This window comes from Tachypleus tridentatus, chromosome 3 (assembly GCF_004210375.1).
Source record: "Tachypleus tridentatus isolate NWPU-2018 chromosome 3, ASM421037v1, whole genome shotgun sequence".
NCBI lineage: Eukaryota > Metazoa > Arthropoda > Merostomata > Xiphosura > Limulidae > Tachypleus > Tachypleus tridentatus.
In genome coordinates, this window is record NC_134827.1 from 102300456 (window position 1) to 102319401 (window position 18946).

General features: G+C 35.6%; 1 pseudogene across 1 annotated transcript in view; it reads right to left on the minus strand.

The window, feature by feature from the left end:
* Positions 1-17693, minus strand: part of LOC143247633 (uncharacterized) — a 68921-nt pseudogene extending 51228 nt beyond the window's left edge. Inside the window, exons 1-2 of the transcript XR_013026624.1 lie at positions 17584-17693; positions 16390-16438 (exon numbers count right to left, since the gene is read on the minus strand). The product of XR_013026624.1 is annotated as an uncharacterized LOC143247633 (transcript). The remainder of the gene's footprint in view (positions 1-16389; positions 16439-17583) is intronic.
* Positions 17694-18946: the final 1253 nt, after the last annotated feature.

Below are 18946 nucleotides of genomic sequence, written 5' to 3' on the forward strand. Positions count from 1 at the left end.
CCAAATCAAAACTAAATTACAAAACAATGTTGAGTATCTGAACTTTTCTGTTTATGGACAGAGGGGGTAACAAGCAACGAAGGTTTAAACTGGAGTTGCGAGATGCGCGTGCGAATCCATCCAAAACTGACAACCAATGGTACTCTCTACGTTTAGTTTGGTTTCAAATTAAACCACACAAGACTAACATTACGAATAACCATCGTTAATTTTGAGCTCATATTAGAAAAAAAAAGGCAAATAGTCAAGAGACCCCCCGCCAACGTTTGGGCTGCTTTTATATGAGCGAACACTGAGATTTGAGGTTATATTACAGTGCACCTACGAGACGTGAACCACGAACCCTCGAGCTTGATTTCGAAAGTCAATATTTAACAGAATTTTATTGAATATCCTATACATAATTTTAACTCTGCGATAGTTTTTTTTTTTAAATATAATTCCAATTATCAGAATACTAATTAATATAATCGGTGATTATATTGTCATTTGTTATAAGCACAAACGCCAGCAAAACTGTTCCCAACGAACTTCACGGCAAATAAAGGGCACTTAAGCAGGTATCATCCAAATAACAAAAAAAACAACACATTTCAACACTCAATTTATTAACTGGGCGGTTTCGTAGAAAACAAATTTGTTAATAGTGGCACATCTAACTACATTTTATAAACTGAAATCACATTTCGTTCAAACAGGAGTTGAAATGGAAAAGTTTCTCAACTCAGCTTGTCACCTGAAATTGTACGTTAATCGGTGTAAAATTAACGGTCTCTTGATAGTTTGTTCTTTGAATTTCGCGCATAGCTACACAAGGGCAATTTGCTCTACCCGTCCCTAATTTAGCAGTGTAAGACTAAGGTGAAGGCAGCTAGTCATCACCACCCACCGCCAACTCTTGGGCTACTCCTTTACCAATGAATAGTGGGATTGACCGTCACATTATAACGCCCCCCACGGCTGGGAGGGCGAGCATGTTTAGCGCGACGCGGGCGCGAGACTATAAAAAAGCTAAATGAAATAAAACGAATTTCTAAAGCTAATTTCCAAAAAAAACGTAACACGGAAGTTTCTGAAACTACTTGGGACTATTTTCTTTTGCGTCAACATGAACATTGTCCTTCACTTATTTCGAACTTTACATTAAAACCTGTGTTTTACCACAAATATTTCTGAACAAATTCATATCTAATAACACAAACTTTACTATATTAGCAATGTGTGATGAACAATCGTTATTTATCTCTTGTTATAGAAACCTAAACCTGCATTCTATGTTCTCGCCCTCCCAGCCGTGGGGGCGTTATAATGTTACGGTCAATCCCACTATTCGTTGGTAAAAGAGTAGCCCAAGAGTTGGCAGTGGGTGGTGATGACTAACTGCCTTCCCTCTAGTCTTACACTGCTAAATTAGGGACGGCTAGCACAGATAGCCCTCGTGTAGCTTTGTGCGAAATTCCAAACAACAACAGCATTCTATCTTCCTGAATGTATTGCTCCACGTTTTATATATACCAAGTTTTCCAACGTAAAGATAGCGTCATCAGAAGTTCTTATATTAAATGATGTGCGAGCACTTTTGTTTTTTTGTTGTTGTTTTTTTTTAATTTCGCACAAAGCTACTTGAGGGTTATATGTCCCTAATTTAGCAGTGTAAGACTAGAGGAAAGGCAGCTAGTCATCACCACCCACCGCCAACTCTTTTACCAACGTCACATTATAACGCCCCCACGGCTGAAAGGGCGAGCATGTCTAGCGCGACGGGGATTCGAACCCGCGACCCTCAGATTACGAGTCGCACGCCTTAACCCACCTGGCCATGCCGGGCCGAACACTTTTCAATAAATAATAGATTCGTGATGACGAGAAACCCACTTGTAGTAAAAATTTATCTCAAGACAGCTTTTATAAAAATAAAGTAGAGAACAACGTTTCGACCTTCTCAGGTCATGGTCAGGTTAACAAAGAAAGAGTTTGTAAGATATACAAATAACATTATTTTCCTTCCTATCTTCGGGAAAGTTACACAAACCGCCAACATGTGGGTTAACTCTTACTCAACAGTAAAATCTGACCGTCATTATTACAATTGTGAAGCGCGATTTTGAAACAACGGGATTCAAACTGTGTATCCTAGGGTTCACAGTCTAGTATGCTAATACTAGGGGCCGTACCGACCCTTGTTTATTATTATTCTTTTACTTACAAATAATATATTTTTGGGTTCGGTTTCCGTCTTGTTGTTAAGGCTATCTGTGCAGCGCTCACCACGGGTATCGGAACTCAGTTTTAGCGTTATAATCCTTCAGATTTGAAGCTGATCCACCGAGAGACTTTGTGTTCTTAAGACCTTGAATCATCGACCAAGTCTCGCCTATGGCTACCTACTATTTACCTTCTACAAATACACGTGAGTAAACATAACTTTACGTTTGTAGAAATACAGCGAAAGGGAAGCATGTTCTGTACATATTAAAATAGAAATAATAATAATGAAGCGAGTAAAATACACGATATGCCAGGGAAGTGTCACAATACAGAATCAAGCCTGTTTTCACTTACAGACACGAAACAATAACGTAAGTGAATTTCTTCCCACGGCCAAAGCCCTAATACTAATACTTAAGGTCACCTTGAACGAGACGTGTCTGCGCGAACGATATCCCCCCCATGTACCAGCTCAAGGGAAAATACTAAATCTTGTACGAGAATACTAATACAACCGGATTCTTCAATTATTATTTTTTACGTCTTACAACCAATGTTTTTTTTTGTATTCCCCTCCCCCCAACTCCTTTACTAGAAGCTAAAAGAAGGGTAAACAAATATCGCGCGTTCTTTTTTGTTATGTACTGACTGGAGTACCCGTCCATTGAACGGGTGAAGTAAAAACTCGTTTGTGACAAATAGAAAGTTGTGCTTCCATATTTTTTTTCTCTTAAGACATTAAACATTAAAAGTGCCATACAAATAAACAAATGTATCCATACTGAATAGAAAAGACACTGTTTTAAAAAAATATATATACGAATTTAGATAAGCCCCCTCTGTCATGACTTTCCTCATGTGATCCTGTATGAAATTGTACTAATTCAGTAGTTTTCGAAATGTGATATGATATTATATGGGGAGTCCAACTCCCCTTCGTTACGTCATTTTGTATCACTGTGTTAAGTTTGATGCTGATTATAAAGAAATGTGGACACGTAAAAGGAACAGATAGAACCCCCCACACACAAATACTAACGTTTATTTATATAGCTTTGCAATCTCGCTTTTCCTTACGCGATTGAAAGATCATTTTGTCCCACATATACGCTGTTAAGATTCTAACAACATTGTGTAATAACTACGTATACCATATTGTAACGTACAGTTAATTATTTTTTTTTTTAATTTCGCACAAAGCTACACGATGGCTATCTTTGCTAGCCGTCCCTAATTTAGCAATGTAAGACTAAAGGGAAGGCAGCTAGTCATCACCACCCACCGCCAACTCTCGGGCTTCTCCTTTACCAACGATTAGTGGGATTGACCATCACATTATAACGTGCTCACGGCTGAAAGGGCGATCATTTGATGTTACGGAGATTCGAACCCGCGACCCTAAGATTACGAGTGGAGTAATGCCGGGCCAAACATAGTTAACAAATGTATCACTGGTCTTAATGCATGGAAAAAAATCCAATTCTATAACTAAAGAATCTTACTTCCAGGTAACAGTCTAAATAAACGACGAAATTATTTTTGTTTGTTCCTCAACTGTACAGTTACTTTTAGGTTCCGTACTTGTTTGTAACTTATATTACGCACAACAAATGTGTTTGTGCGTAATATAAACATATTTAATAGGAAATTAATTGATGCTTTCCAACGTATTTGCGTACTAGGCGTAACAGACGATTAAGATACATTTAAGATTATTTGGATTCAATTAATATGTAACAGATCATTGGATTAGTTCATATAATACAGTAATAAAACTGTTACCTTAAGCTGTGGTAGACTGGCAGCTAACTGACAAACAGCTTTTTGTGAGGAAAGCAACAAAATAAGACATCCTGCCAAAACTAGCACAATACAAACACACAGCACACGGATCTATTATCATAAATTAACTAGGGTTCATACAGTGACGGTTTAAAACAAAACCTGATCATTACGAGTCACTGAGCTGCCCAAGGGTAAATGTCGTCACACAGACAGCAGGTTATTAGCCACACAGGGTAAAGGGGGCATATATTAATCCCAAAAAGAAAACTGATGGCTAACACTGTACTGTTGGGGATAGTGTCATATAATTTTCGATATAAATATATGTAAAAATGAGGCACGAGGGCTTGAATCCCCCTTTTTTAGTAGGTGTACTTATAAAGTTATTCATAATCTATATGAGTCAATGAAACACACCATAGGTCTTTACCTGTCCCAGGGATATATTTAATAGAGAGAAACAATAGAATGATTGTTTTCCAGATTCATCGCATCAAGGGATATTGTAGTGTGCTGTCTTGTGAAAAATACAATCACGCACTTCCTAAACTTAAACGCGATGACCTGAGGTAGATAACAACTAGAACATAGAAGGTTATATTCTGTTGACACTAACTTCACCTTCGCCTGGTAGCGACTATTACATAAGTACTGTCTGCATACACGAATCATTGTTCTTTTAATCGGTTAACAGCGTATCTTAATTAGGCATGGAACATGTTTAGGCTTACATATCTGAGAACGGCTAGTATGGGTATTAACACTTTTACTGATAAGCAGAGAACAACGTTTCGACATTTCTAGGTCATCTTCAGGTTAACCTTTGTTAACGACTGGTGGTGTTGACTAGCTACCTTCAATCTATTTAATCACATATATTATCATTACTTCGTATAACTCTGTGCAAGTTTCAAAACCAACCAACCTAGTAGAGAAGAGATACATCTAAACACATTTTAACTGGAATGAACATCACATCTTCAATCCTATGAGAAATCAAGTCTTGTTGATTACTCAACAGATGGCGTATCTCAACCAACTGATTATCGACCAGACGACAGATGATGCTTCTTCTGATGTTAAGTTAGCAGACGATCTCGAGGGAGTTAATCCCGTAGTATTCCATTTCTCAGCACAAATCCAGTTTACCGTAATTATTTTTTTTAATTAATTAATTTCTAGTTATAATGAATTTTGGGAGCAAATAACAAAAATTCCGAGAAATATTCAGCAAAAAATCAATATGTCCCTATTTGGATCAACAGATACAAACTGATCCCTTTTCATACTTTCATCTCTGTCCACATTCTTCCCGTTTAAGAAAATCCAAAAATGGTGGACATCATTTTATTTAGTGAGCGATATTTTGTCGGAAGGTAGTGATACACCCCCAACCATAAATATAGTGACCTCACTCGCCTCTGCCCGTCGTCGGACAATTAGCAACATTTTTTACATGGATACGTAGTGCTCCACCTACTGCAGGAATCGAAATTCGAATTTTTGGATATAAATTCCTCGCTCTTAACGCTGAGTCTGTTTGTTTGTTTTGGAATTTCGCACAAAGCTACTCGAGGGCTATCTGTGCTAGCCGTCCCTAATTTAGCAGTGTAAGACTAGAGGAAAGGCAGCTAATCATCACCACCCACCATCGACTCTTTGACTTCTCTTTCACCAACGAATAGTGGGATTGACCACAACATCATAACGCCCCTATGGCTAAAAAAGCAAGCATGTTTGGTATGACGGCGATTCGAACCCGCGACCCTCAAATCACGAGTCAATCGGAACTTCTCTGACTAGAAACGTTTTGAAGGATCGTTATATGAAGCTTACAAGCGAATGATTATACATCACAAGAAAATGTGCACACATGATTTTAGTCCAAAAATCTCGTATTCACCAAGCATGCTAGAATTTCATATTTCAGACATAAACGCAATTCGCTGTGAAGACTGAATACACATTTATTGTTCCAAAGCAGTGGTTCCAAACATTATGTAACGCCCCCTCCCAACAATTTAAAGAGTTAAAAAATATTTTTCTGCTTCTTTAATTAGTTTAAAATATAAACAGAACATTTCAAAGTGTTAACATTTTATTTTTTAACATAATTTAAAGTGTTAAAAATGTCTTTCTAATTCTTTAATCAGTTTAAAACGCTAACAGAACTATTTAAAGTGTTAACAGTTTATTTTTGCTGTTTCTTGAATCAGCTTAACATATTAATTTGTTGTTTTTTTTAATTTCGCGCAAAGCTACACCAGGGATATCTGGGCTAGCTGCCCATAATTTAACAGTGTGAGGCTAGAGGGAAGGCAGCTAGTCATTACCACCCACCGACAACTCTTGAGCTACTCTTTCACCAACAAATAGTGGGATTGACCGTAACATTATAACGCCCCCACGGCTGAAAGGGCGAGCATGTTTTGTGCGATGGAGACTCAAACCCGTGACCTTTAGATTACGAGTTGAGCGCCTAAACTACTTGGCCATGCCGGGGTCGTTTTCTGTGTTCACGTTAAGATAACACTTAAAAAACAAGCACCCAAATATGTCTTTACCTGTTCATTATGTATTGCCATACAAAACCTTTCTGTATCAAATAAGTTTGATTCTGAGCTGAACTAAACACCAAGAACTCCTTCATTCTCTAAAACACGCACTTTTAAATTTAAATCCGCGAATTTTTTTTGTAAGAACTGTTTTCTTCTTTTGTACAAATTTGTAATTCATAGATGTCGCCAAACTACAAAACGTTTTTGGTCGGGAGTTAACACTTAAATTGTCGTGAGTATTGAGAGCTCTGTCAGATAAAATTAACAAAACTTGGATTTCAAATCTGTAATGGACTAGTAAGACTACGATAACGAACATTACTTAGGCCTTAAAAAAAAAAAAAAAAGATTTTAATGCGCATGCTTACCACTTCCCAGTTGTTCCACATTGCCGGGTGTTAAAACTCAAACTATTGCGAGTGTTGAAAGTTCAGTCAAATAAATGTAACGAACAAAATTTGAATTTGAAATCAAAAATGGACATAATAACGAACATTAATTCGGCCAAAAACAATTTTTTTTGCAAGTCAAAGCGTTTCGTATCCCCTACATTAGGTTTAACACAAGACAAAATATTCTTTCATATTATTTTACGTTTCTTCTCCTTATGCTGCACAAAACATAATTACATTCTTAGGCACAGAACCAAATTCCACAGCACTGTCTGTTTCGTATGCCGTATTTTGTCTTCTCGTGAGAGTCTTGTGACATAGGATAGGTCAGTCGGGTCGAAGTGTACTACAACGAAAGATGACAAAGCAGTTTAGACTGACAACATGATATTTAAAACAATAGTTGTGCACGAGTGAGAGCAGAAATTCAGTCAACTAATTTTGTACAACGTATTTGACTTTGTTTAGCTATTAAGCGCAAGAGCTACACAACTAATATCTGTGCTGTCTATCACAGGTATCGAAACCCTGTTTTTAGAGTTATAATCCTTCAGACTTATCGTTGCGCCGCTAGAGGGCGCGATTTAACATACTTTTTGTTGAGATCAGACTTACCGTTGCGCCGCTAGAAGGAGCGTATTTTTGTTGAGATCAGACTTACCGTTGCGCCGCTAGAGGGAGCGTATTTTTGTTGAGAATTTTCACATACACACACACACAGAGTTATAATGAATGTTAATACGGAAAAACCCACTTCAGAAGAACGTGCACGCTTATTATTCATATGGGGAAAAAAAAAGTTATCTCACAATGAATACGAATATGGAACAACCCAGCTCAAAGGAATGTACATGTTTATTGTATCAAAATAGGGTTAACAATCATCAGAGTTTAAATATTATATAATGACTCTAAGTTGCGTCGTCAACCACGCATGCGTTAAAAATCTGAAATGATTACTCCCTATAAACGCTACATCTCAAACAAAATATACATAAATCGTTATTAAAAGCATGGTATTGATGTATTTTTGTATAAAAACTGGTACAGGTTTTGATACGAAGACATTATCGAGGTACACTGTGAGGGCGCTAACATACATTAAAACGGAAAGTGGTTCCCAAATGTTTCTGGCTCGAGTAACCGCTTTTTACAAGATTACAAACCCATGCCTCGATTGAAAAAAATACAACCTGGTAACAAAACTTCATATTGTTAACATATTAATAAGAAGGATACAAGTTCTTTTCTTGATTGACTAATATGTCAAGTTGAAGGTAAGGAAATACTGGTAGAAGGTACGTCTGTAAGTGAAGAGTGTGTGTGTTTTCTTATATCAAAACCACATCGGGCTACCTGCTGAGTCCACCGAGGGGAATCAAACCCCTGATTTTAGCGTTGTAAATCCGTAGACTTACCGCTGGGCCCGGCATGACCAGGTGGTTAAGACACTCGACTCGTAATCCGAATCCCGTCACACCAAACATGCACTCCCTTTCAGCCGTGGGGCGTTATAATGTACGGTCAATCCCACTGTTTGTTGGTAAAAGAGTATCCCAAGAGTTGACGGTGGGTGGTGATGACAAGCTGCCTTCCCTCTAGTCTTATACTGTTAAATTAGGGACGGCTAGCGCAGATAGACATCGTGTAATTTTGTGCGAAATTCTAACAACAAACAAAGAAGACACAGTTCAGGAGAATGAATTACTAGCATAAAGCAACGCATTCTTCCAAGTCTTACAAGACAAACTCCACCAACACAAGAAGTCCATCACTCTATGTGAACTTCTAGTAGTCTTCAAATCGCCAACACGAACTTGTATTTTTATCGGCCTTATGGAATATGTCGTATTTTGATTTGATTTTCGCGCAAAGCTACACGAGGGCTATCTGCGCTAGTCGTCCCTAATTTAGCAGTGTAAGACTAGAGGGAAGGCAGCTAGTCATCACCGCCCACCGCCAACTCTTGGGCTACTCTTTTAAAAACGAATAGTGGGATTGATCGTCATATTAGAACGCTCCCACGGCTGAAAGGGCGAGCATGTTTAGTGTGACGAAGGTTCGAACCCGCGACCCTCGGATTACGAGTCGAGTGCCTTAACCCCCCTGGCCATGCCGGGGCCTTATATGTAATAGAGATGGTACTAATTTATCAAGCAGATGAGCTGTTTAAGTTGCTAAAAATAAACGTGAAGTTAAAATGTATCATTTGACAATTAAACTACTTCTGTTTCGAGGATTTCTACCCTTCCTAACTATAATAAGTAAAACGAAAAAAATGAAACCGCCATAAATATTATACACATTCCACTACTATAATAGGCCTATACTTATTTTTTTATTTGTTCTCGTTCAAAGGTTACTAATAAAGACTGAAATTCCACAAAACTCAGTGACAAGTAGTGAGTCAAGTTACAGACTGACCTTAACACCTGTCCTTCACATCTTGAGGAACTGTGACAGTTTGGCTGCTATTATAGATGTAAGTTGTGTGTGTAAGATGAGCGCGTGGGCCTAACTTGCTGGTGTGCTTCTCGTTACACTCGTACGTCGAACTCTGGTAATATTTGCCAATAAAACTATCACGTTAATTTCACCGTGAAAAACAACAAACCAAAACCTGTTGAATACGTTTAATTAAAGACACGTTGAGTGATAATTATGCCTGTCGTGTCTTGATCGGGTAATCTAAGTCTCATATCTTTACTAGAATTTAGAATGATTTATACACCAATAGTCTGCACGCCATATCTTGGGCTACTGTTTTAGTAACGAATAATGGGATTGACCGTCAAATATTAACGCCCCCACAGCTGAAAAGGCGGGCATGTTTGGTGTGATGGTGATTCGAACCCGGGACCCTCATATTACGAGTCGAGCGCCCTAATCACCTGGCCATGCCAGAACAGCCTCCGGTAGTTTGTGTTGTCTGATGTCTGATTCTATGAAGTGTTTAATTAAGAGAATGGGTCTGTTCCTCTTTTTAATATATTTCATTTCTAATTGTCGAAACTAAACACAAAACATTGCGCGTCTTGGCGGTTTTACTTCCTTTTTCATACACAGATGTTTTAATTAGCTATTAATAAATATACGTGGATCACATGTTGAATATAACACGTCACGTAAACGTGTTGGCTGGTTTCCAAATTCACTCCTAGTTTTTTTTATTATTATTTGACATTTCATTTACTTCAGCGCATTTTGAAAGGGCTGTTAACACATCATCTTTTATTCAAAGTGGCCAGCCTGTTCAGTATCAAGTCTTAGAAGAAAAAACAAATGATGGTGAAACACATTACAACTGCCATAAAATGACTCCATCAACAACCCTTCTATAAGTCTAAAGAAGTTATACTTTTCTTGTATAGGTCCCTTCTATAGGTCTGAAGAAGTTATAATTTTCTTGTATAGGTCACTGGTTAGGCCACATTTGAAATAGCGTTCAGTCTTGGGCACCTTCGCTTAGGAAAGCCACTGAACTGTTGGAAAGCGTTCAGAGAAGGGTTACTAGAATGGTAACTATGACAGAGGGATTGTCATGTGAAGTGAAGTCAAAATCTAAAATTATTTTCTCTTGAAAAATAAAAGAGTTAGGAGGGATTTGATTGAGGTGTTTAAGATTGTAAACGTAATTGATACTGTTGATGTATCATCTCTTTTCATATTTAACAATGAGAATAGTAGGCCTACAGGACATAAATATAAACTTTGGCAGGATAGGAGTCATCTTCAACTAAGGCAGTTTCATTTTTCTAACAGGGTGGTTGGTCTTCGGAATGGGTTGCCTTCAGATGTTGTAGAGCCAGTAAATTTAAACGAGTTTGAGAAACAGCTTGATAAGTGTGTGAATTATAAGGGCTGGCTTTAAGATTTCTTATCTTTAATTTATTTATTACTAGTTTAAAGGATGGAACAGCCGATGTGGGCCAAATAAGCCCCATGTCGTCCAAAAACGTTATGTTACACAACAAAAGCTAAAAATGAAAATATTTTTGAGGTTGTTTCCGAGAGAGAACACAAAATTCATAATTCTATTTCACGTTTCAACCACCAAAAATAACAACACGTGAACGTTACATCACGGGTTCGACCAAACTGATGATACAAGGTTGTCTAAAGCAGTACTACTCAAACTTTTCAGTCCTGTGACTGCTTTGGCGGGGCAAGAGAACCTGCTCACCTCTAACTGACCCCCACCTTTTCAATTCTCTCCCATAGACTCAGCCATGTCCATGCGTTTTAGTGACATGCATTTTGAACCAGCCCGCCTGATAGATGGAGAACCGTTGAAGATTTCTTCTCATTGTTGGGATTTTGGTCTCACAGACCAGGCCTCGTATGCGTATCGTACCACACATTAAATAACTCCAAAACAATAACTCGTAAAACGTGAAAAACACCTGAACGCAACTCGATTTTTTATGACGTCAGAACCACTTGTAACAGGATCATCGTTGTAAGAAGTTTAAACCGAAAAAAATCACAAAAAAAAACACTCAAAAGTTCGGAATCTTTCCGTTAATTAGTCACTTTTCAGTTTTTAAAAGTGAAACTTATGTAAGCACACTGTAATCTACATAATTTGTACAATTCAGTACATAGTTAACTATAATTAGGCCTCATGGGTGAAAAAAAACACACACAATATACATTAGAACAGATGAACGTTCACGTGGGAACTGGTAACTTACCGCACGTGATATCCAACTCGAACAGTTGCGAACCTGATTACGCTCTGATACCAATGATTCAAAATCAAATTGTGTGTCAAGAAAGATACATATCCTTCGCGAACAAACCACTTATCAGGGAAGTTTTCAAGGCAACCTGTCATGTCATGTTAACTTGTCCGTTACCGATTATCCCTGTATTGACAAGCTGAACGGCCTCAACGCTTGAGAGAGCTCACAAGGCCATTTCCAGACCGGTTTCTCTCTCTCATTTGCCTGTACGCTACTAAAAACCAATGCACTTTCTTTTCGTATATATATATGCTACTTCGTTATTGAGGGTTAAATACCAAATTCCACTCTTGTATTCAGTTTGAAATTGCACTATAATAATCGTAAGTCGCGATTGAAAACCAGTTTAATGTTTATAATACTACGTACTTTACTGAAATAGTACAATGTTAATTTAACCTCAGACTTTCAGTTAACTCTAAGTCACTACAGTCCTATATTTTGAAACGTTCAATCACACTTACTGATCGAGATACACTACCTTAAAGTAACGTATTTTTAATCACAAAGCTAAACAACAGGCCACCCGTGCTTTTCTCACTGAGGGCATTGAAACCCTGTTTTTGTCGGTATAAACCCACAGAATTACTACTGATCAACAAAGAGCAGGGGGCAGCATAATTCCTGTTAAGCGCAAACTTATACAACGGGCTATTTGTGACCTGCCCACCGCAGGTATCGTAATCCTATGTTTGACAGCACAAACTCTTATACTTACTGATGGTTTACCGATGGGGGAATACTTTATCACAAAACTATTGTACAAATTAAAATCCAAAACAAATTTATGGAGAACTTAGTCCTAATTTATCTGTAGTTTAGTTTGTTTGGAATTAACCACAAAGCTACACAATGGGCTATCTGTGCTCAGCCCACCACAAGTATCGAAACCCGGTTTTTTGTAGCACGAGTCCGCAGATATATCATTGTGTTACTGGGGGCATCTTTAGTTTAACATATAATTTATTTCAAGTTTATTATTTAATTCATCTATAGTTTAGCACAAAATGTTTCTAAATGAAATCAGTTTTAAATTTTATTTTGGTAAACCTGCCAGGACAACAACAAAAGAAAACCCCCCAACAACAAAAGAAAACCCCCTTAACATCTGTCAGGACAACAACAAAAGAAAACCCCCTTAACATCTGTCAGGACAACAACAAAAGAAAACCCCCAACAACAAAAGAAAACCCTTAACATCTGTTCTCGTACTTCCTGGGAATATTAAACAGAACATTGAGACGAGCCCTTATCAAAACATAATGTCTTTGTACCTTTACAAACAATCACAAAATAGGATGATTCACAAGTTTCATAAACTATATATGGATACAAAGTACCACTTGGTACAGACAAACTGAAATCTGTTGTTGGTATGTTTTTAAAACAAAGAAGATACTTCACAAAAAAACATTCAATCAGTTGTGATTAATTACATAAGGAACTTTAAAATAACTTACAGTTTCAAAATGTTACTATTTCTTAAATACTGCACATCAGGACTTATAGTTACATAAAATTATATACTAGACAAAATGTTAAAACAGCAAATTTAGGGTTGGATAAAACATAAAAACTATTTTAAACCTGGAATAACCTTACACTGTAAACAATACAAACTTCTCTTGGTATAAATTATGTAGCTAAACTAATATGACAATGTGTTTTATCTACTCTTGTCCTTTTAGTTCATTCAGTTAAACCAGTAAATAATTATGATGCCATATGTACATACATACATATATATATATGAAATGTTTGTCTTTTTCCAAGACAAATTGTTTTATGTATATATATATATATATATATAGTTATCCATAACATCTAATCATAATGCACTACTTCCATAGCTAAGTATTAAAAACACTTACTCAGAATGTATTGAATTATAATATACTTTGCAGAGATCAACTAGCTTTTCACTGGTATCATAAGACCACAACAATCTGTGGAAATCTTGTGACAATGTTTGTGTAGTTTTTACACAAAAACCACATTTGGATATCTGCTATGTCCATTACAGGGAATAAAATCCCAGATTTTAGCATTGTATGTCCATAGATTTACTGCTGTCCCAATGGAGATGTATCACCGAGCTGGTATTAAACCTTGATGCTGGCTTGTCGGTAACTTAGCAACATCCTCTTTATCACCAGTGTTGATACCTGTTTCATTGTCATACATCACCACGTAGAGTTGTGTGCTGTACAGAAAATCACCAGCTGTTTGTTTGTTGACAGAAAAGTTTAGAAGCATTGGGACAGGGGGTCAACATATTTAATTTATATAGTAACTGTAAATTATATTAGTTTTTGGGGAGTATGCCAATACCTTCCTGCTACAACACTTTATGTAACTAATCACATATATTATTCATTACACATTCTTATGGTGAAAAACACAAAATATCAAGATATATCTTACAATATATACATCATGGTAGTCACTGATTTATTGTGTATGTGAACAAAAACACGTCTGGTTTCTCATTGTTCCAAGGTAAAGCTTTTCTAACGTGGGGGAGTTCCCAATGACATTCTGACATACACATAATTACAGTTTCATTCTCATGTGTCACAGCAGATAGAAAATGAAATAATGAATTCTCTATGAGTTAGATTAAGCTGTAACCTTAGAATTATTTTACCTCAAATTTTACTTTTCGAAAGCAGTAAAAGTTAGTTTTACGTTCTTTTACCAATAAAAATTAACTTATGTAAACAAACCAGCTTGCTTTTACAGAATTCAATGCATTCTTAAAGTGACTGATGTTTTTGTTTGTATATTATTATCACTGAAAGGTTTATTACTAATTGTGTAGTTTAAACTATCTAACCAAAGAACTATTTAAAGGTTAAGATATTCTTAAGCTGAGATCCCACAATTGTCTTTCACTTGTGGCAGTCCTAGTGTTCATTATATATAAACAAATTATGATGGTATGTATGTCCAACTTTAGAACCATTCAAATTCAGCTTAATAGGGGAGGCTTACAGTTACACACTTCTAACACAACATACAAACAAAGACAGAGCATTTGTTTCAAGAGTCCTTTTCACACCCATCCTTGAGAAAAGTAAAACTTCAAAGGCAACCAATATACAGGAAATCAGGTATAACTTACATTCCAACTAACACCAATTCATTCTGTGAATCAGCAACCCTGTTAGGAAAACAAAACTTTTCTTTTCCAGTAACTAACTTGTGCCCCATCACCTTATTTCTTCATAATACAGTACAAAGGAATCAGAGACCTTCATATTTTTGATTTCCTCATGTAATCTTGTGAAATCCAATAAGGTCATCTCCTACCCGTTTTTTTCTCAAGAAACAAGTTATCTAAACTCATCTCTGGTTTCAACCTTGCAGTCCGCCTTCAAACCTTTTACAATTAATATATTCTTTTTTAGATAAGGAGATTAAAACTGTGCACAATATTCGAAATGAGGTCTAACTTGTGCTGAGATACTTGCCTCCTTTGAGTTGTAATGAGTCTATAAACACATTATAACCTTTTATATTTACTACTAGCAACAAAGCACTGTCTCAATGGCTTGATGACTAATCCACTACTATGCCAAGATACGTTTTTTCTTGAGTCATTCCAATTGAGAATGTTCCCATCCATTTTAAAGGTGTGTTTCAAATTAGGATATCCAAAATACATGAACTAGCAACTTGCCAGCTGATCAAGGTCTTTCTGTAATACCTCAATACAGCTAGAAACACCCAAGGTTTTTTATAACGTCAGCAAGATTTACTAATACATTACCTTAGCTTTGACCTCAATCAAATGTTTTTGTATTGTTTTGTTTTATGGCAAAGCTAAGGGTATCTATCTACCGTTGTCCCTAATTTTAAACTGCCTATCACAAGCCAGCAGCACCATCAGCCAACTCTTGGGCTATCCTTTGCTAACAAATACTAGGATTGATCTTCAAATTATAATTCCCACGACTGACATCTTCCAGTCCCGCGATCAGCAAGCAGCAACATATAGTTTGTATGAAAATAGAGAGACAATTCAAAATGCATTTTTGTCCAATCAGCCATAGAAAATGTTGTTTAGTATTCACAACAAAAATATATAACCACTTAAAGAACAGGAGGATTTTCTTTCACTATATCGTTTCGTGGGTTTCTTACTATATTTCTTTAATGCTTCATTCGCTTTGCCTGATGCTAATTTTACTTAATATCCCCTGATAACGTGACTTTAACAGAAGGATTTCTACACTTTACTTATGTGCTGCCACCTAGTAACATATTTTAAAACAATATATAAGAAAATGTAATAACATTGCTATGACATTTAATCAAATAATATAACACTAAGACTGGATAAATGTGTATTGTTGTTCTTTCACATATTGTGCGAAGAAAAAGCAACTCATCATGCATGTTTAACTGACCAGTGATAGAAAACCCGTTTGCCATTCACTAGAACGCAAATATTAATGTAAACAAGTTTTGTCTGGATATATAATAAATGTACAAAAATAAATAATGGGAAAAATTTTTAAATTTAAAATAAATCTCTTTAAAATTTCAGGGTTAATTTATAATGTACAAGGGGCATTTAATACATCAGAAAATAGAAAACAAAACATAAATGCATGTTATAGGTTCGGGAGAGATTTGGTGATATTAAACAACAAACATTTTGAATAAAATACAGAAGTTTTAAAGTATTACACATACCTTCAGAAGATTTTGAAATTAACGTTTTCTTATAAAATGGAATATTTATCTGAAAGAAAGAAAAGAAAATCATATACATAAATAAAAATTAAACTTTCAATATACTATAAAACAATAATGCATTTTTAGTAAGAATAAAGAAATATTGTAATAACAGGTGATCTTAAAATATTCTAACAATAATTTCATCTTTATTTCATTTATATAAAAAACTTTTTCAATTTTTCTTCTATTTGTTGATCATTCCATTCTATAATGTTGAATAACCAGTTCTTGGATCTTACACAATCAAAGGACTGGAGTTTGAAGAGTAAAATACTGAATGTTCATTATGCTCAAATACTAAACATTTTTATTAATTTAGATAAAATAATGACTTTTATCTGCAGAATGTATGTTTATTTGCTCAATATTTTACCAGTACAGTTTCATAATGAATAATTAGTAAATCTATAATTCAGGGACAACAAGGGAAGTTCATTTATACTGAATGATAAAATAAAAATAAAATTTGAAAGCCAGCCTTTATCACTGAAATAAACATCAGATCTCTTTCATGTTTTTTTCGAAAGAAAACAATGTGCAAGATCCTGTTCATTCAGGTGTCACCCGAATATCTATCCTGTGATTATTTTCTAACAATTCAACAATCTTCTTAAGGTAAGGAACCCAAGACTGAACACAGTACTCTAAATTCGAGCTTATAAATGACCTATGCAATCTCTTTTAAACTCGTATTTAATATTAATGTAAATAGAACCTAATGTTCTTTCCCTACCAATAGCACCAATACGTTACTTGGATGGCTTAAGACGGAGCAGTTAAGTTTTAAGAAAGCTTCAGTTAAGACTTAAATTTTTTCTACAGACTAAATGGGTCTCATCCAATATCATTAAAGTCAAATCAAAATGTATATATCAAATGATGATTTCGTGTTATAAGACTCTTTTTGTAACATAGACTGTTAGAGTAGTACTCGGAGATCTTGGTGCAAGAAACATAATAATTACATTTATATAACATCAACTCGAACTATTAGAACCAAGTAAATTATGTACTACTACTACTAATAATAATAATAATAATAGAGCCTCGATTTTTCGAACACTTTCTTTACTATCTTTCACTTACTTCGATACAAAAAGTTTATCAACAAGAAAACTTTGATGATTATGCACACATACATATACATACACAGCTTTTGGCAGAACAGTAGAAATAGTAAACATGATTTGACGTTCTTTTTAAACTTTTAACACCTAAGCCTACCTGTCTCCATAACTCCTAAAGTTCTATAGTACAGAAAAGAATCATGATTGACACTGGTGCCATCTGATAGCGATAGAAAGAAGATCGATAATTATGTAATAACTTCTTCCAGAACAGCTACTAACTTTCTAAAATTATAATTAGAACAAATAAGCCTTTGTTTTATTTTTGATTATAAAAAGCTTCTATGATCACCCTGCTTTAGGTCATCACTTAGGTGCACTCACTGCCAGCAGTGTTTTCAGTCCTTAACAATCATCACATTTCAATAGCGTAGTGAGGGTGTCTGACGCCCGGGAATTTGGTGCCTCCTTCCAATAAAAAACGCAACCCATACTTTCACATAATTGCTAAATTTACTGCCAACTATGAAACGTCAGTGAATTTTAATCCATGTAACACTGAAAAACAAGGAAATTGCCAAGGTATGGCATTTCTGATGATATAGTGATATTTAATGTCAATTAAATAATAAAATACATTTTAATAAGCTTTAGTATTATGGGAACAACTAAATAATGGGTAAACTAGTTGTTCATTTGACGCCCTCTGAACCCGTCGCCCGAGGATAAATGCTTTTCTTTACTACGGCGCAGATAGCCCTCGTGTCGCTTTGCGCAAAGTTCAAAAACAAACAAACTATTACTACGTCACTGTTACATGTATAATTCGAAGACAACAATATATATATTGGTTGTCTTATTTACGAAACTGTACTTTAAGATAAAAATAAAACGCTGAAAGTGTATTAACTATCGTGGTTACTTTATGTAAAGGCGTGTGTGTGTTTTTTTTATAGCAAAGCCACATTGTGTTATGTGAGGAAGTTCACTTGTTTTATATTAGTTAACATCATTTATAATTAGTCAGGATACAAGTATTCAAATTTATAGAAATATTAAAGGTGCAATACCAGGCTGTACTACATGTTTTCCACTCCTTTTGGTTTCAAAGTAAAGTTTACAAAATTTTGCTATTTTTTCTATAGCTCAAAATTTTAAATATGCTATGGAAGCAAATAATTAAGTACTTATAAAAACAAACAAATGATAGCATAAAAATATTTAGAGATAAAATTTGTTTTCTCGCATGAAACTTACGCAAAACAATGAGCTAAACAGCCAGGCCAAAGAACCTTTTAATTCATGCTGGACAGTCACTAATTTTGAACTGTGAGCCAGAAGGAAAGAAAAACACTTTACATCATTCGCCATTTGAAATAGTATTTCTTATCTGAATAGTAAGATTGGCAGTTACTTTTTTATGACATTCACACCTGTAGGTACAA